The sequence below is a fragment of the Triticum aestivum genome, chromosome 5A (assembly GCF_018294505.1).
Source record: "Triticum aestivum cultivar Chinese Spring chromosome 5A, IWGSC CS RefSeq v2.1, whole genome shotgun sequence".
Lineage (NCBI taxonomy): Eukaryota > Viridiplantae > Streptophyta > Magnoliopsida > Poales > Poaceae > Triticum > Triticum aestivum.
The window spans coordinates 318,818,914-318,830,964 of NC_057806.1; positions in this window are offsets into that span (position 1 = coordinate 318,818,914).

Below are 12,051 nucleotides of genomic sequence, written 5' to 3' on the forward strand. Positions count from 1 at the left end.
CTAGAGTACTTGCTCGTACTCCTTCAATCACATGCATCTTGCACATTCTCTTGCTCGGTGGAAAGTTAAGAGATAATGAAAGAATATTTTTTTCATCAGAAGAAATTGGAAAGAAATATCTCCAAGCACATGCAACCAAGCCTCGGGCGCATGCCACACAACTTTCCTCCTCTCCCTTTCCCCTCTCACACACACTCTTTTGCATGTGTCCTCGCTCCCCAATCCCCACAACGTCATTGCTCTCGACCTCCCTCCCCTTTCCATCACCACTCTACTCCATACAGTATTGAACGCCCCCCCCCCCCGTTCACCAACTGTACCTCGCTCCTTGTTGTGTGGGATGTGGGTGGTATGTGATGGGTTGTTGATTTTTAGTTCGATTCCAGTGGACCCCGATGGCGATGGTGGCTTACAAGGTGGTGGTGCGATGACTCCCCGAGCCTATAATGCAATGGCCTCCTAGCCAGGGCACTCGTGCAGTGGCACATCAACTCATCATCTCCAAGTCAGTTGCGATCTTCTCCTCTTCCTCTCCAATGGTGCATCCTCTATCATTTTTTCCTAGTCACCAGTAGCCATAGTCAAAGATGAATTAGAAGATGGTGACGACACTCCTTGCACCATGCATTACCCATTACAAAGCTCATTGTCAATGGAAGTGCTTCTGGTAAAAAAAAACTTCCTCTTGTTATTTTCTATTTGTTGCCTAGTTCATATACTCTACTTTCTTTTCTTATTACGGTTTTTGTTCAGGTTTCATCTTAGGTTTTCTCTCCCATCTTTACCTCTTTATTTTTCAAATTTTTGGCCTACAATGACACTGGTGTTACTAAGATTTTCTTTATCATTTGTCCTAATTTTGTCTATGTAGATGGCTGCAACCTTGCACTTAGGGTGGCAAAAGATGGGTCTATCCTTGTCATTAGTGATTATATATGGTCACTTTTAAAGATTTTTTATTCCATTTTTATGGAGCAAGGGAAACATCTCTCTCTCTCTCACAGCCACACACCCACACACACATGCAATCTCTACATTTGCTAACTGTCACATAGTGGCCTACTGATAACCCACAAGTATAGGGGGTCGCAACAGTTTTCGAGGATAGAGTATTCAACCCAAACTTATTGATTCGACACAAGGGGAGCCAAAGAATATTCTCAAGTATTAGCAGCTGAGTTGTCAATTCAACCACACCCGTAAAACTTAATATCCGCAGCAAAGTAATATGATAGTAGCGGTAACGGTAGCAAAAGTAATAGTTTTGGTTTTGTACTGATTGTAACAGTAGCAACGGAAAAGTAAATAAGCGAAGATCAATATATGAAAAGCTCGTAGGCAATGGATCAGTGATGGATAATTATGTCGGATGCGATTCCTCATGCAATAGTTATAACATAGGGTGACACAGAACTAGCTCCAGTTCATCATTGTAATGTAGGCATGTATTCCGAATATAGTCATACGTGCCTTGGAAAAGAACTTGCATGGATCTTTTGTCCTATCCTCCCGTGGCAGCGGGGTCCTATTAGAAACTAAGGGACATTAAAACCTACTTTTAATAGAGTAATGGACCAAAACATTAACACTTAGTGAATACATGAACTCCTCAAACTACGGTCATCACCGGTAAGTATCCCGACTATTGTCACTTCGGGGTTAACGGATCATAACACATAATATGTGACTATAGACTTGCAAGATAGGATCAAGAACTCACATATATTCATGAAAACATAATAGGTTCAGATCTGAAATCATGGCACTCGGGCCCTAGTGACAAGCATTAAGCATAGCAGAGTCATAGCAACATCAAGCTCAGAACAAAGTGGATACTAGGGATCAAACCCTAACAAAACTAACTCGATTACATGATAAATCTCATCCAACCCATCACCGTCCACCAAGCCTATGATGGAATTACTCACGCACGGCGGTGAGCATCATGAAATTGGTGATGGAGGAAGATTGATGATGAGGATGGCGACGGATTCCCCTCTCCGGAGCCCAGAAGGGACTCCAGATGCCCTCCCAAGAGAGATTAGGGCTTAGCGGCGGCTCCGTATCGTAAAACGCGACGAATCCTTCTCTCTGATTTTTTCTCCCCGAACGTGAATATATAGAGTCGGAGTTGAGGTTGGTGGAGCACCAGGGGGCTCACGAGGCAGGGGGCGCGCCCAGGGGGGTAGGTGCACCCCCACCCTCGTGGACAGGGTGTGGTCCCCCTGGCCTTGATTCTTTCGCCAATATTTTTTATATATTCCAAAAATATTCTCCGTTGATTTTCAGGTCATTCCGAGAGCTTTTATTTCTGCACAAAAATAACACCATGGCAATTCTGCTGAAAAGAGCGTCACTCCGGGTTAGTTCCATTCAAATCATGCAAGTTAGAGTTCAAAACAAGGGCAAAAGTGTTTGGAAAAGTAGATACGATGGAGACGTATCAACACCCCGAAGCTTAAACCTTTGCTTGTCCGCAAGAAATTCAGTTGACAAACTGAAAGTGATAAAGGGAAACTTTTACAAACTCTGTTTGCTCTTGTTGTTGTAAATATGTAAATCCAGCATTCAAGTTTTCAGCAAAGATTATGAACTAACCATATTCACAATAACATTTAGGTCTCATGTTTACTCATATCAATAGCATAATCAACTAGCGAGCAATAATAACAAATCTTGGATGACAACACTTTCTCAAAACAATCATAATATGATATAACAAGATGGTATCTCGCTGGCCCTTTCTGAGAACGTAAAACATAAATGCAGAGCACCCATGAAGATCAAGGGATGACTGGAAATTGTAATTCATGGTAAAAGCGATCCAGTCACAATCATACTCAATATAAACTAATAGTAATGCATGCAAATGATAGCGGTGCTCTCCAACTGGTGATTTTTAATAAGAGGATGATGACTCGACATAAAAGTAAATAGATAGGCCCTTCGCAGAGGGAAGCAGGGATTTGTAGAGGTGCCAGAGCTTGATTTTGAATTGGAGATGAATAATATTTTGAGCGATATACTTTCATTGTCAACATAACAACTGAGAGATCTCGATATCTTCCATGTTACACACATTATAGGCGGTTCCCAAGCAGAATGGTAAAGTTTATACTCCCACACCACCAACAAGCATCAATCCATGGCTTGCCCGAAACAATGGGTGCCTCCAACTAACAACAATCCCGGAGGAGTTTTGTTTGCAATTATTTTGATTTGATTTGAGCATGGGACTGGGCATCCCGGTGACCAGCCATTTTCTCATGAGTGAGGAGCGGAGTCCACTCCTCTTGAGAATAACCCGCCTAACATGGAAGATACAGACAGCCCTAGTTGATACATGAGCTATTCGAGCATACAAAATAGAATTTCATTTGAAGGTTTAGAGTTTGGCACATACAAATTTACTTGGAATGGCATGTAGATACCGCATATAGGAAGGCATGCTGGACTCATATGGAATAACTTTTGAGGTTTATGGAGTTGGATGCACAAGCAGCATTCCCACTTAGTACAAGTGAAGGCTAGAAAAAGACTGGGAAGCGACCAGCTAGAGAGCGACAACAGTCATGAACATGCATTAAAATTAATCAACACTGAATGCAAGCATGAGTAGGATATAATTCACCATGAACATAAATATCGTGGAGGCTATGTTGATTTTGTTTCAACTACATGCGTGAACATGTGCCAAGTCAAGCCACTCGAATCGTTCGGAGGAGGATACCACCCTATTATACCACATCACAATCATTTTAATAGCATGTTGGCATGCAAGGTAAACCATTATAAACTCCTAGCTAATTAAGCATGGTGTGAGCAACTATAATCTCTAATTGTCATTGCAAACATGTTTCATTCATAATAGGCTGAATTAGGAACGATGAACTAATCATATTTACAAAAACAAGAGAGGCCGAGTTCATACCAGCTTCTCTCATCTCTATCAGCCCATCATATACCGTCATTCTTGCCTTTCACTTGCAGAACCGAATAGTGTGGATAATAATAATAGTGCACGTGCATTGGGCTAAGCTAGAATCTGCAAGCATTCAATTCAAGGGAGAAGGCAAGGTAATATGGGCTCTTTGTTAGATCAACAATAATGCATATGAGAGCCACTCAACATTTTCATTATGGTCTTCTCCTCTCGACCCCCAAAGAAAAGAAAAGAAACAAAACTATTTACACGGGAAAGCTCCCAACAAGCAAAAGAAGAACGAGAAATTTTTTTGGGTTTTCTTTTTAGTTACTACTACAGTCATGGAAAGTAAACTAGATAAAAGCTACAACTATTTTTTTGGTTTTTCTTAAGGTTTTTCAAACACACAAGAAGAAAGCTTAAAAAGAAATTAAACTAGCATGGATTATACAATGAAAAAGTATGAGCACCGAAAACTGGCATGAGTGTGTGAACATGAATGTAATGCAGTGAGAGATACGTACTCCCCAAGCTTAGGCTTTTGGCCTAAGTTGGTCTATGCCCACGGATCAAAGCTGCCCTCTCCGGTGTACTGAGGAGGGTCCTCGGGGTGCCACTGGTTGGCGATCTCCTCCGGATCCCACTGATAAGCAGATTGACGGTGAGGATTACATGGTGGCTCCGGCTCTGGAGCTGATGTCAGGCTCCGGTATGCATGAACGGCCTCCGGCAAAACAAGGTACGTGCCTGAAAATATGTTGAACAAAGAGGGAGCAGGCAAGGTAATAGTCTCAAAGTAATTTTTATCAAATATCAGTCTATAGTTAAGCATCTTCTTCTTATTCTTAACAATAAAATCATGTGCTACCATACTCTTATAATCTAGAAAAATAGGAGGCAACAACTTTTCCTCTTTCTCATAGTGTCTAATAGGTATCTCAAAATATTTAGCAAGACGCGAAGCAAAAATACCTCCAAAGATGGGCCCCTTCGTACGGTTCAGCTTTAACTGCTTAGCAACAATAGCGCCTAAACTAAAAGTGGTATCACGAAACAAAGCATGGCGCAAAATGACAATATAGGAGCACTAAGGTATCCACAGTTCCCGCGACCAATCAAGCATCTACTAGCAAATATTGCAAAGTAACGTTGAACAGGAAAATGTATGCTACTAATTCTTGCATCAGAAACCTTCCTCGTCTCCCCTACAGCGATCATATCAATAAATCCTTCCACATCATTACGATGTGGTTCCTCTATGATGCCCTCAAAGGGCAACTTACAAACCCCACAAAAGTCACAAAGTGACATCTCCTTAAACTCTTCATACAAATAAAAATTCACAGAAGGTGGCGACCTCCTAGCATGGAAATGAAAATTTTGCACAAAAGTATTAGTGAGTAGGAGATACTGTTTGGGCTGGTCGTGGAGGAAGTTGGTGAGGTCTGCATTCTCAGCCAAATAATAAAAATCTTCATAAATCCCTGCTTCTCTCAAGAACTCATCACAAGGCCATTCACACGGCCGAACCTCCGCAGTACGAGGGAGATTATACTTGGGCTTCTTATTCTCTTCACTTTGCTTATCCTTCGAGCTTCGGCTCGATGAGCCCCTAAAAAATCTCTTCATCTTTTATTGAAAATTTCTGAATTTTTTAGTAACTTAAAATAAAACTAAACCAAACTCAACAAGATTAATAGCAACTACTCCTACAAGTGCCTAGAGGCCATAGCATGCACTAAAACTACCTTTGACCACATAAATTTGACATGCAAGCTCAAGAACAGGGTCACCTAAGCAGAAATTTTTTGCAATAAATAAAGCACTAGAACAAAAACTAATTGGACCATTGGAGGAGTCACATACCGAAGAACAAACCCCCAAAGCATTTTTGTGAATGGAGCTTTGAGCAAGGAGATCGAAAATGGTAGCAAGATGAGCTAGAACTCGGGTTTGAGCTGGTGGATGATTTTTTTCTGGTGGAAGACGAAGTGTGTGGGTGCAAGAATAAGTGGAGGGGACCCCCCGTGGAGTCCACGAGGCAGGGGGCGCGCCTAGGGGGGTGGGCGCGCCCTCCACCCTCGTGGGCACATGGTGAGGCCCCCTGGTGTGTTCTTAGTGCCAATAATTCTTAAATATTTTAGAAAAAATCATATTAAATTTTCAGGGCATTTGGAGAACTTTTATTTTCGGGGTATTTTTTTATTGCAAGGATAATTCAGAAAATAGACATAAAATACGATTTTTGCTTTATTTACTCTAAATAACAGAAAGTAAAAGGAGGGTACAGAGAGTTGTGCTTTCTAACTTCATCCATCTCATGCTCATCAAAATGAATCCACTAACAAGGTTGATCAAGTCTTGTTAACAAACTCATTCTGATTCGCATGAAACTGGAGAAATTTCGAATAACACTAGGTTACCTCAACGGGGATATGCACGTCCCCAACAATAAGAATATCATATTTCTTCTTGACAATAGGAAGAGGAAATTCAAAACCTCCAATAGTAATTGTTGGAATTTTTCCAATAGAATTGATACTGTGGACTTGAGGTTGTTTCCTCGGAAAGTGTACCATATGCTCATTACCATTAACATGAAAAGTGACATTGCCTTTGTTGCAATCAATAACAACCCCTGCAATATTCAATGAGGATCTTCCAAGGATAATGGACATGCTATCATCCTCGGGAATATCAAGAATAACAAAGTCCTTTAAAATAGTAATGTTTGCAACCACAACAGGCACAACCTCACAAATACCGACAGGTATGGCAGTTGATTTATCAGCCATTTGCAAAGATATTTCAGTAGGTGTCAACTTATTCAAATCAAGTCTACGATATAAAGAGAGGCATAACACTAACACTGGCTCCAAGATCACATAAAGCAGTTTTAACATAGTTTCTTTTAGTGGAGCATGGTATAGTTGGTACTCCTGAATCTCCAAGTTTCTTTGGTATTCCACCCTTAAAAGTATAATTATCAAGCACGGTGGAAATTTCAGCTTCCGGTATCTTTATTATATTAGTAACAATATCCTTCATGTACTTAGCATAAGGATTCATTTTAAGCATATCAGTCAAACGCATAAGCAAAAAGATAGGTCTAATCATTTCAGCAAAGTGCTCAAAATCCTCATCATCCTTTTTCTTGGATGGTTTAGGAGGAAAAGGCATGGGTTTCTGAACCCATGGTTCTCTTTCTTTATCGTGCTTCCTAGCAACAAAGTCTCTCTTATCATAACGTTGATTCTTTGATTGTGGGTTATCAAGATCAATAGCAGGTTCAATCTCTACATCATTATCATTGCTAGGTTGAGCATCAACATGAACATCATCATTAACATTATCACTAGGTTCATGTTCATCACCAGATTGTGTTTCAGCATCACAAATAGAAATATCATTGGTATTCTCAGGTGTGTCAATAACAGGTTCACTAGAAGCATGCAAAGTCATATCATTTTTCTTGTTCTTTCTTTTAGAAGGACTAGGTGCATCAACATTAGTTCTCCGAGAATCTTGCTCAATTCTATTAGGGTGGCCCTCAGGATACAAAGGTTCCTGAGTCATTTTACTCCCTCTAGTCATAACTCTAACAACATTATCATTTTTCTTGTTATTTAATTCATTGAGCAAATCATTTTGAGCCTTAAGTACTTGTTCTACTTGAGTGGTAAGCATAGAAGCATGTTTACTAATAAGTTTAAGTTCACCTTTAACTCTAGACATATAATCACTCAAGTGTTCAACATATAAGCATTACGTTTCAGTTGTCTACCAACATAATCATTGAAGTTTTCATGTTTAACAATAAAGTCATCAAACTCATCCAAGCATTGGCTAGCAATTTTAGTAGAGGGGATTTCACATTTATCAAATCTATAGAGAGAATTTACCTTTAGTACCTGTGTCGGGTTATCAAGACCATGTATTTCTTCAACAGGTGGTAAATTCTTAACATCTTCAGCTTTAATACCTTTTTCTTTCATAGATTTCTTTGCCTCTTGCATATCTTCAGGACTGAGAAATAGAATACCCCTTTTCTTTGGAGTTGGCTTTGGAGTTGGTTCAGGAAGTGTCTAATCATTTTCATTACTCAACATATTATTCAATAGCAATTCAGCTTGATCAATAGTTCTTTCCCTGAAAACACAACCAGCACAACTATCCAGGTGGTCTCTTGAAGCATCGGTTAGTCCATTATAAAAGATATCAAGTATTTCATTTTTCTTGAGAGGATGATTAGGCAAAGCATTAAGCAATTGGAGAAGCCTCCCCAAGCTTGTGGGAGACTCTGTTCTTCAATTTGCACAAAATTATATATTTCCCTTAGAGCAGCTTGTTTCTTATGAGCGGGGAAATATTTAGCAGAGAAGTAATAAATCATATCCCGGGGACTACGCGCACAACCAGGATCAAGAGAATTAAACCATGTTTTAGCATCACCCTTTAATGAGAACGGAAACAACTTAAGGATAAATTAATAGCGAGTTTTCTCATCATTAGTGAACAGGGTGGCTATATCATTTAATTTAGAAAGATGTGCCACAACAGTTTCAGATTCATAGCCATAAAAAGAATCAGATTCTACCAAAGTAATTAACTCAGGGTCGACAGAGAAATCATAATCCTTATCAAAAATAAAGATAGGTGAAGTAGCAAAAGCAGGGTCAAATTTCATTCTAGCATTCAAAGACTTTTCTTTAAGCTTAGCTAATAATTTCTTAAGATCATATCTATCATTGCAAGCTAAGAAGTCTCTAGCAGTTTCTTCATCCATAACATAACCCTCAGGAACAACAGGCAATTCATATCTAGGGGGAGAATCTTCATCATCACTTTCATCAATATTATCAGTTTCAATAATCTCATTCTCTCTAGCCCTAGCAAGTTGTTCATCAAGAAATTCACCTAGTGGCACAGTATTATCAAGCATAGAAGTAGTTTCATCATAAGTATCATGAAAAGCAGAAGTGGCATCATCAATAACATGCATCATATATCAGAATGAATAGCAGGTGCAGGTGTCGCAAGTTTACTCAAAACAGAAGGTGAATCAAGTGCAGAGCTAAATGGCAGTTCCTTACCTCCCCTCGTAGTTAAGGGAAAAATCTTGGTTCTTTTATCTTTCAAGTTCTTCATAGTGATCAGCAGATATAAATTCCAAGTGACTCAAAGAATAGAGCTATGCTCCCCGGCAACAGGGCCAGAAAATAGTCTTGATAACCCACAAGTATAGGGAATCGCAATATTTTTCGAGGGTAGAGTATTCAACCCAAATTTATTGATTCGACACAAGGGGAGCCAAAGAATATTCTCAAGTATTAGCAACTGAGTTGTCAATTCAACCACACCTGGAAAACTTAATATATGTAGCAAAGTATTTAGTAGCAAAGTAATATGATAGTAGCGGTAACGGTAGAAAAAGCAATACTTTTGGGTTTTGTAGTGATTGTAACAGTAGCAACGGAAAAGTAAATAAGCGAAGAACAATATATGGAAAAAATCATAGGCATTGGATCGGTGATGGAGAATTATGCCAGATGCGATCGATCATGTAACAATCATAACCTAGGGTGACACAGAACTAGATCCAATTCATCAATGTAATGTAGGCATGTATTCTGAATATAGTCATACATGCTTATGGAAAAGAACTTGCATGACATCTTTTTTCCTACCCTCCTCTGGTAGCGGGGTCCTATTGGATACTAAGGGATATTAAGGCCTCCTTTTAATAGAGTACCAGACCAAAGCATTAACACATAGTGAATACATGAACTCCTCAAACTACGGTCATCACCGGTAAGTATCCCGATTATTGTCACTTCGGGGTTAACGGATCATAACACATAATAGGTGACTATAGACTTGCAAGATCGGATCAAGAACTCTCATATATTGGTGAAAACATAATAGGTTCATATCTGAAATCATGACACTCAGGCCCTAGTGACAAGCATTAAGCATAGCAAAGTCATAGCAACATCAATCTCAGAACATAGTGGATACTTGGGATCAACCCCTAATAAAACTAACTCGATTACATGATAAATCTCATCCAACCCATCACCGTCCAGCAGGCCTACGATGGAATTACTCACGCGCGACGGTGAGCATCATGAAATTGGTGATGGAGCAAGGTTGATGATGACGATGGCGACGGATTCCCCTCTCTGGAGCCCCGAACGGACTCCAGATCAGCCCTCCCGAGAGAGATTAGGGCTTGGCGGCGGCTCTGTATCATAAAATGAGATGAATCCTTCTCTCTGATTTTTTTCTCCTCGAACGTGAATATATAGAGTTGGAGTTGAGGTCGGTGGAGCACCAGGGGGCCCACGAGGCAGGGGGGCACGCCCCCACCCTCGTGGACAGGGTGTGGGCCCCTTGGCCTTGATTCTTTCGCCAGTATTTTTTATATATTCCAAAAATATTCTCAGTTGATTTTCAGGTCATTCCGAGAACTTTTATTTCTGCACAAAAATAACACCATGGCAATTCTACTGAAAACAGCGTTAGTCCGGGTTAGTTCCATTCAAATCATGCAAGTTAGAGTCCAAAACAAGGGAAAAAGTGTTTGGAAAAGTAGATACGATGGAGACGTATCACCTACAAAAAGAGCATCCATTGGTTCTTTAGACTTTAATATGTTGTCTAGCACTTTGTGTAATGAGTGAAATCCTTAGAGCTATCTGAATAATATAAGAACATTTGAAGATGGTCAATGTGTCATTTCACTTTCCATTATAGCTTCACATACATGTCACTATAGCTTTGCATACATGTCACTTGGCTGTTAGTTTGTTTGGTTGTTAGAGCCAAAATTAGTAATATAATGCATGTATATGAGCCTCTTCATACTTTGTTCTTCTTGTGTTTGGGCTTGTGAGTTCCAAATATGCTATCATCACTCCTAGACCATTATTTTTTGCATGTCAATCTGGATAAAAAAATCCTTAGAGAATAACTACATCAAGGAAGGAGCATTGTGAATACATTTTCATTCTTTCAGAACACACATCTATGGGTCATCATAATCTCCTTCTTACTCTTAGAAGCTTAGACCCCTTGCATCAGTCAATAGATCCAATGCCGACGTAAGTAATTTATCTTTTATATATAGCCATATTGAAATCCATTTTCCCACAAGTATATGTTGTATGTCCTGCTAACTTCACGTTTTGTACAATATGCCTTAATTTTCTTTCATTTTTTTGACCTCGAAAAAGTAGGAGAGGCTCCTACTATAAAATTTTATTAAATAAGATAATCAATGTTGTACATATTACATGGGAATATATGTCATTTTTGGGTATGTTGCAAAGGGGAGAATCAATAACAGAGTTCACAGGAAACTGTGAGTTCCGCGGGATAGAAGCTACAAACTCGGAGATAAAATTATGTGTGCCTCCTTGGCCCTATAGGTAAGTAGAGCTAGATCTACTTTTAGCCTTGTAATCTAAGTGACAATGCTTGGTCAAACCCCTCTAAAGTGTCTATTATTTCTTTCTTTCTAAAGACTCCATGCAACAACCAATAATTTTTTCATGAACGTAGGTCTCCCACTAGTAGATTTTGCTTCGGTTATATTTTGAAACCTGATGTCCTATAGGTGCCAAGAGATACCATGTCGATTCCAACAAAATTGGCAAAACTGGCAGGTGAATATCATGTGATCAATTTTATTTTCAATGGGCAAATCACAATGCAAACAATGAACTTCCTTGCCAATGTTATAGTTCTGCCTCTTAATCATGTTATGAGTGTTCAACCTATCCAAGAGAAGTAACCGGCCAAAGACTTTGATTTTCATCACAAACTTTGATTTCCATATCCATTTGTTGGCATGATGATCTTGTATATTTCCAAAGTAAAAGGTATAATATTGACTGGAATTAAGCTCCACTGTACCCCAAATATATCGCCAAGTCATGCCTAGTATCGTGAGGTGTAGCATGGGTAGTCATGGCTTGAAGGTCACACACCTCCTCATGGGCTTGTGTTGATAGTGGTGGTTCAAACGCTCCACCCAAAATTGTGATGCCCAAGAAACCCTTAACAGAGATATCCTCTCATGTTGTATACAAGAAAGCGCGAGGCTGGGACTTAGAAAGAATGTT